This window comes from Labrus bergylta, unplaced genomic scaffold (genome assembly GCF_963930695.1).
Source record: "Labrus bergylta unplaced genomic scaffold, fLabBer1.1 SCAFFOLD_188, whole genome shotgun sequence".
NCBI lineage: Eukaryota > Metazoa > Chordata > Actinopteri > Labriformes > Labridae > Labrus > Labrus bergylta.
Window position 1 is genome coordinate 20,478 of NW_027077262.1, and position 7,023 is coordinate 27,500.

A 7,023-nucleotide genomic window follows, 5' to 3' on the forward strand; every position below is an offset into this window, starting at 1 on the left:
ATCTGCAGACGTTACAGTCTGTTTACTTGCTGCATACGTTACAGCCTGTTTACCTGCTGCAGGCGTTACAGTCTGTTTACCCGCTGCAGTCTGTTTACCTGTTGCAGACGTTACAGCTTGTTTACCCGCTGCAGATGTTACAGTCTGTTTACCCGCTGCAGTCTGTTTCCCTGCTGCAGACTTTACAGCCTGTTTACCTACTGCAGACGTTACAGCCTGTTTACCTGCTGCAGACGTTACAGACTGTTTACCTGCTGCAGACGTTACAGTCTGTTTACCTGCAGACGTTACAGCCTGATTACCTGCTGCAGACGTTACAGTCTGTTTACCCGCTGCAGGCGTTCCAGTCTGTTTACCAGCTGCAGACGTTACAATCTGTTTACCTGCTGCAGACGTTACAGTCTGTTTACCTGCTGCAGACGTTACAGTCTGTTTACGCGCTGCAGTCTGTTTACCTGCTGCAGATGTTACAGTTTGTTTACCTGCTGAAGACGTTACAGTTTGTTTACCTGCTGCAGACGTTACAGTCTGTTTACCCGCTGCAGTCTGTTTACCTGCTGCAGACGTTACAGCCTGTTTACCTACTGCAGACGTTACAGTCTGTTTACCTGCTGCAGACGTTATAGCCTGTTTGCCTGCTGCAGGCATTACAGCCTGTTTACCTGCTTTAGATGTTACAGTCTGTTTACCTGCAGACGTTACAGCCTGTTTACCTGCTGCAGACATTACAGTCTGTTTACCTGCAGACGTTACAGTCTGATTACCTGCAGACTTTACAGTCTGTTTACCTGCTGCAGACGTTACAGCCTGTTTACCTGCTGCAGTCTGTTCACCTGCAGACGTTACAGCCTGTTTACCTGCTGCAGTCTGTTTACCTGCAGACGTTACAGTCTGTTTACCCTCTGCAGGCTTTACAGTCTGTTTACCTGCTGCAGACGTTACAGTCTGTTTACCCGCTGCAGTCTGTTTACCTGCTGCAGACGTTACAGCCTGTTTACCTACTGCAGACGTTACAGTCTGTTTACCTGCTGCAGACGTTATAGCCTGTTTGCCTGCTGCAGGCATTACAGCCTGTTTACCTGCTTTAGATGTTACAGTCTGTTTACCTGCAGACGTTACAGCCTGTTTACCTGCTGCAGACATTACAGTCTGTTTACCTGCAGACGTTACAGTCTGATTACCTGCAGACTTTACAGTCTGTTTACCTGCTGCAGACGTTACAGCCTGTTTACCTGCTGCAGTCTGTTCACCTGCAGACGTTACAGCCTGTTTACCTGCTGCAGTCTGTTTACCTGCAGACGTTACAGTCTGTTTACCCTCTGCAGGCTTTACAGTCTGTTTACCTGCTGCAGACGTTACAGTCCGTTTACCTGCTGCAGATGTTACAGTCTGTCTACCTGCAGACGTTAGTCTGTTTACCTGCTGCAGACATTACAGTCTGTTTACCTGCAGACGTTACAGTCTGTTCAACTGCTGCAGACGTTACAGCTTGTTTACCTGCTGCAGACGTTACAGTCTGTTTACTTGCTGCAGACGTTACAGTCTGTTTACCCGCTGCAGACGTTACAGTCTGTTTACCTGCTTCAGACGTTACAGCCTGTTTACCTGCTGCAGTCTGTTTACCGGCAGACGTTACAGCCTGTTTATTCGCTGCAGACGTTACAGCCTGTTTACCTGCTGCAGTTTGTTTACCTTCTATTGGGGAATATTTACACAAATGGAAATAAAAAGGAAACTTAAATATTCTGTCAAAGTGTCTGACAGGATGTCGCTGAGTTAAACTTTTTCCCCCCCTAGCATTTGAATACAGGCGTCATGGCAACAGATGCAGCCTAGTCCCTGATTGGCTGTGTGTCGTGGGATCATCTGTGTGCAGTCAGAAGTGCTGAGTGGACCCTCCTTTTTTTAACGCACCCCTCCTCCCCCCCCCCCACCCCCCTTCATCCCTCAGTGGGTTCATGGCCTCCTATTATTGAGCCGGTTTGTTTGTGTGTCCGGGCTGAAGCTTCTAGTGTCAGAGGAAAACGTGCAGCAGGGATCATATATGTGCCTCTGCACGGACGCCGGGGGCATAACCTAACAAATGTGTGGGGTCAATTGGTAAGGACTGCTTTCTGTGGGGTCTTAAAGGGAGGGGGGGATGGGGAGGCTAAGGTGTGATCTGAGGTGATGGAGCACTTGATGTGGATCTTCCTGGACTTGAACTTTTCAATCTTTAACCTTTTGAGAGGCTTTGATGAGTTTAAGGTGGCTGTTTGTGGATCTCTACGTTCAGATGAATGGTTGGTTTGTTGCTGATGTTGCTGCTGTGGTCCATGAGTTGGTTTGTTAGGAGACTTTAAGAGTGAGCTGTTTCGCTCGCTGACAGGACGGACGCTCAAGGATGATGTCAAAGTTACCTTGAGACTTAAAAGACGAACGGTCAGTAACAACAAACAACAAACTCGTCTGAGGAGGAGGAAGTAGACATGGGTCTGAACCTGACAAGACAAGAAAGAGGGCAAACAGCCCAGAGATCAGGACGATCTGATTTAAGCAAGTAGTGGTGGAGGGAAAAACTAACAAGGGAAAAAGAAAATTAAAGTAGAGGATCAGGTGAAAAAGAAAACAAACAATGAAACAAAACAAAAGAAATCACGTGTGAAAAGAAAAATCGAGGTCAGTAAAACTACTAAGAGGCCCGATTCTAAACATGGACGCAGTCTGAGGAGGATACAAAGACCAAGTCTGAACAAGGAACAAGACAATGTAAGTATTTGCAAAAAGGACAAAATGAAGATAAAAAAAGAAGAGACCAAACAAGGTGAGAGGAAAGACAAAGGAATCTGGTGTTAAAGGTAACGCTGAGGTGAGTCTGAAAGGATTTCAAGATGGCTGCTGATCCTCACATGGCAGAGAGGAAGTGATAGAACAAGAATGTTAAAGAGGGCAGAGCTGCAGGAGGAGAGAGTGCTTGTCTACAGAGGAAGAGGGGAAGACTTCTGGAACTAACACAAACCCTAACCAAGAAAGAGAAACAAAGGATTGGACACAGTGACAAATACTGAGACCCCAAAGTCTCAGGTAAGAACCAAATAAAGTCGACTGCTGGATCACAAAACTGTGCACATGGATTATTAAACTGTCTGCTTAGACTGATTCAAATCCACACCCCTACCCTAACCCTTACCTGAGCCTTTAGGTGTTTTGTAGAAAAAGGACCCAAAGAAGAATAAACGATGAAGCATGTTGAGAAGAGGAAAGCAGAGGTCAGAAGTTGGGCCTTGAACTTGAATGGAACCTGAACAGGATTTGAAAACAGCTGCTGTTGCTCAAAGGAAATTAAAGGTTTATTCTGCAGAGCTGCTGTTTAGAAAAAGTGTTTTTATTTGGATCTTCAGAGGAAAAGAAGAGGACGAAGAAAAGCTACAAACTGAGAGAAAAGGACCAAACAGGATCGGACAGAAAACATGAATCAACGGTTGAAGGTCAAAGCGATCGACTGTCAAAGGTCAAACTGATCGACTGTCAAAGGTCAAACTGAGGGAATGTTTAAGTCTGACTTTAAATTGAGCCTGAGGAGAATTTAAAGATGGCGGATAACAAACTTCACTGAAACTAATCTGCTTTGAGAGAATGACAAAAGGAGCAGGAAGCTGATCATAATGTAAAGGGCTAAAGGGGGAGGAGGAGGGGGCAGCGCCACAAACAAAGCCCCCCTCCAGCCCCCTCACCCTTGGTACATTTAACATCAAGCCCCCCGGGCGACAACAAAGCCATCAGCACTGCCCTCCAGGTCCACTCTTTGCTAGATTTCTCTGTGGCCACTCGTTGTGCTCGAACACAGCGTCCAAACAATCGAGAGGGTTTTTGCAGATTTTCCGTCACGCTCAGCAGCTTGCCGCTATAAAGACACAAAGGTCAGCACTGCTGTCTGTGCACAATGTGAAGCTGAAGTGTGAAGAAAGCGTGAGCGATGGTGCTTCGGTGAGGAGTGTTCTGGGTGAGGAACTGTCCTGCTTCATATCTAGGGAGCGAGGGAGGGGACGGGGGGGCTGTGGGGGTGATTGGTTGACTGTTTGCTCACAAGGTTTAAAAATTAAGATTTAAAGTAAAATAAATGAGATGGCAGTGACGACGATAGAAAGTAAAATCTGGGATGTCTTTGAGTTTGTTGGTTGTTTTTTCACTCCATAGTATTTTGAAGTAAACAACATTATGTTGGTTAACTTCAAAAGGTTAAAGTAATCTTTAACCTTTTATGAATCTATGATTCATAATTTTCCTGAAGCAGAAAAATAAAACACTTCCTGTTACGAGCGTCTAATGTTCTGCTCGAGGGTTCTGAGTGTTAGAGGAAGGTTTCTGTCTCTTGGTGGATTCATGTCATCTCTGTGAATAAAAGATCAAAGAGTTCGATCTCGACCTGGAAAAACTTGTAAATGATCAAATAATAGATTCAGGTATTGACTTCATAACCGGCCCACTTCAAAGTAAAAGATCATAACATATCATTTGTAACGGTGTTTGGTGCTGCCGCCAGCTTCAATGCTGTACTCCTGTGAGCGTAGCTACCACTCGGATTGTAGTGCACGATTTCTGTCATGTGAGAGAGTGAGAGAATGAAAACAGACTCTAATTGGACCTTAATGAACTCAATGAACATCGTGCTGTGTGGAAGAGGACTTGAAACTAGAGACTGAGACCTTGAACTCGTTTGGAAAATGTTTACTGAGGGAATAAATCAGCCGACAAGTAGGGCCATTTTATCATTGAATTCTATACCATCGGATGCCCCCTGTTGGACAATAGGAAGAACGCAGGTTTTAGGCACTTTTGCTTCACTTTGAAACCAAGAGGCTACGTCCATAGTCGTGTTTAGGAATTGTTGCTTTGAAAAAAGAAGCAATCTGAAGACGTAGCTTCAGACATTTTTTGGAGTCTTTATATTTTTTTAAACTGGAACAACTGTTTGTGGCAGCTTTTGTTACATGATCTACAGCTTTGTTTTTATCAACCTATGTTCTATATTCTGGAGTTGTAAGATCAGCTGTCCTCTGGTTGTTTCTTTCCACACTGTAAGAGACTCCATGTGACCAGTCTCAAACATAACTGAATGATATCCACACTTTGGTACTAACACTACCTGCTGTTCCTGCAGGTTTCCCAAGGGGACGCTACTGAGAAGCTGGCTCACCAAGTCGCGGCCCAGGTTGCTGCTGCTGATCGCAGGTTTGAAGAGGCCTCAAGTGACCCTCATGAGGAGGAAAAGGATGAAGCGCACAAAAGTAGCAAAGGCCACGTAAGCGGTAAATATGGCTTATGTTGCATGAAGGAACCTTCAAGACATACACAGAAAGGGGTGAGAAACAGGGAACCTTGGACAGAGGGAACTTTAGAGGGACCCTAAGACGGAGGGAACCTTAGACACAGGGAACTTTAGAGGGACCCTAAGACAGAGGGAACCTTAGACACAGGGAACTTTAGATATAGGGAACCTTACACACAAGGAACTTTAGATAGAGGGACCCTAAGACAGAGAGAACCTTAGACAGAGGGAACCTTAGACACAAGGAACTTAAGATAGAGGGAACCTTGGACTGAGGGAACTTTAGAGGGACCCTAAGACAGAGAGAAACTTAGACACAAGGAACTTAAGATAGAGGGAACCTTGGACAGAGGGAACTTTACATAGAGGGAACATTAGACAGAGGGAACCTTAGACACAGGGAACTTAAGATAGAGGGAACCTTTGACAGAGGGAACATAAGATAGAGGGAACCTCAGACAGAGGGAACTTTAGATAGAGGGAACCTTAGAGACAGGGAAATTAAGATAGAGGGACCTTTAGACAGAGGGAACCTTAGACACAGGGAACTTTAGATAGAGGGAAACTTAGACAGAAGGAAATTAAGATAGAGGGACCTTTAGACAGAGGGAACCTTAGACAGAGGGAACTTAAGCTAAAGTGACATTAGGGGAACTTTATGGAGAGGGAACCTTAGACAGAGGGAACCTCATGGAGAAGGAACCTTAGACAGAGGGAACTTTATGGAGAGAGAACCTTAGACAGAGGGAACTTTATGGAGAGGGAAGCTTAGACAGAGGGAACCTCAGACAGAGGGAACGTTAGCAAGAGGGAACCTTATGGAGAATGAACCTCAGACAGAGAGAACCTTAGTCAGAGGGAACTTTAGATAGAGGGAACCTTATGGAGAATGAACCTTAGACACAAGGAACTTAAGATAGAGGGAACCTTAGACACAAGGAATTTAAGATAGAGGGAACCTTGGAAAGAGGGAACTTTAGATAGAGGGAACCTTAGACACAGAACTTAAGATAGGGAGAACCATAAACAGAGGGTCCTTTAGACAGAGGAACATTAGGGGGAACCATAGACAGAGGAAACTTTATGGAGAGGGAACCATAGACAGAGGGAACCTTAAACAGAGGGGACCTTATGGCGAAGGAACCTTAGAAAGAGGGATCTTTATGGAGAGGGAAGCTTAGACAGAGGGAACCTCAGACAGAGGGAACGCTAGTAAGAGGGAACCTTATGGAGAATGAACCTCAGACAGAGGGAACCGTAGACAGAGGGATATTTATGGAGAGGGAAGCTTAGACAGAGGGAACTTCATGGAGAGGGAACCTTAGACACAAGGAACTTAAGATAGAGAGAACCTTAGACAGAGGGAACCTTAGAAAGAGGGAAGCTTAGACAGAGGGAACCTTAGACAGAGGGAACCTTATGGAGAAGGAACCTTAGACAGAGGGAACCTTATGGAGAAGGAACTTTAGACAGAGGGACCCTTATATAGAGATACCCTTTAGACAGAGGGACCCTTGGACAGAGGGAACCTGATCAAGGGAGAACTTTAGACAAAAGGAGGACCCTTAGACAGAGGGAACTTTAGGAAGAGGGACCTTTATTTAACTTGGTGAAAACCCTCATTGAATCATGTGATGCTTTAGTGTGTTTTTGTGTTCTTATGTGCTGTCCTGTAAATGTTTGTTTGTATTTTGATTTTTAGCTCTCTGTGCAAG

The 7,023-nt window shown here is 45.1% G+C and overlaps 1 long non-coding RNA gene across 2 annotated transcripts in view; it reads left to right on the forward strand.

The window, feature by feature from the left end:
- Positions 1 to 1,961: 1,961 nt before the first annotated feature.
- The window catches only part of LOC136178452 (uncharacterized), a 6,114-nt gene continuing 1,052 nt past the window's right edge, over positions 1,962 to 7,023 (forward strand). The window contains exons 1-2 of one of the 2 annotated variants that reach the window (XR_010665880.1): positions 1,962 to 2,100; positions 5,141 to 5,288. This is a non-coding gene — a long non-coding RNA (uncharacterized lncRNA). Of the gene's footprint in view, positions 2,101 to 3,779; positions 3,983 to 5,140; positions 5,289 to 7,023 lie in introns of those variants that run through there. The other variant, XR_010665879.1, reaches the window with a different exon arrangement.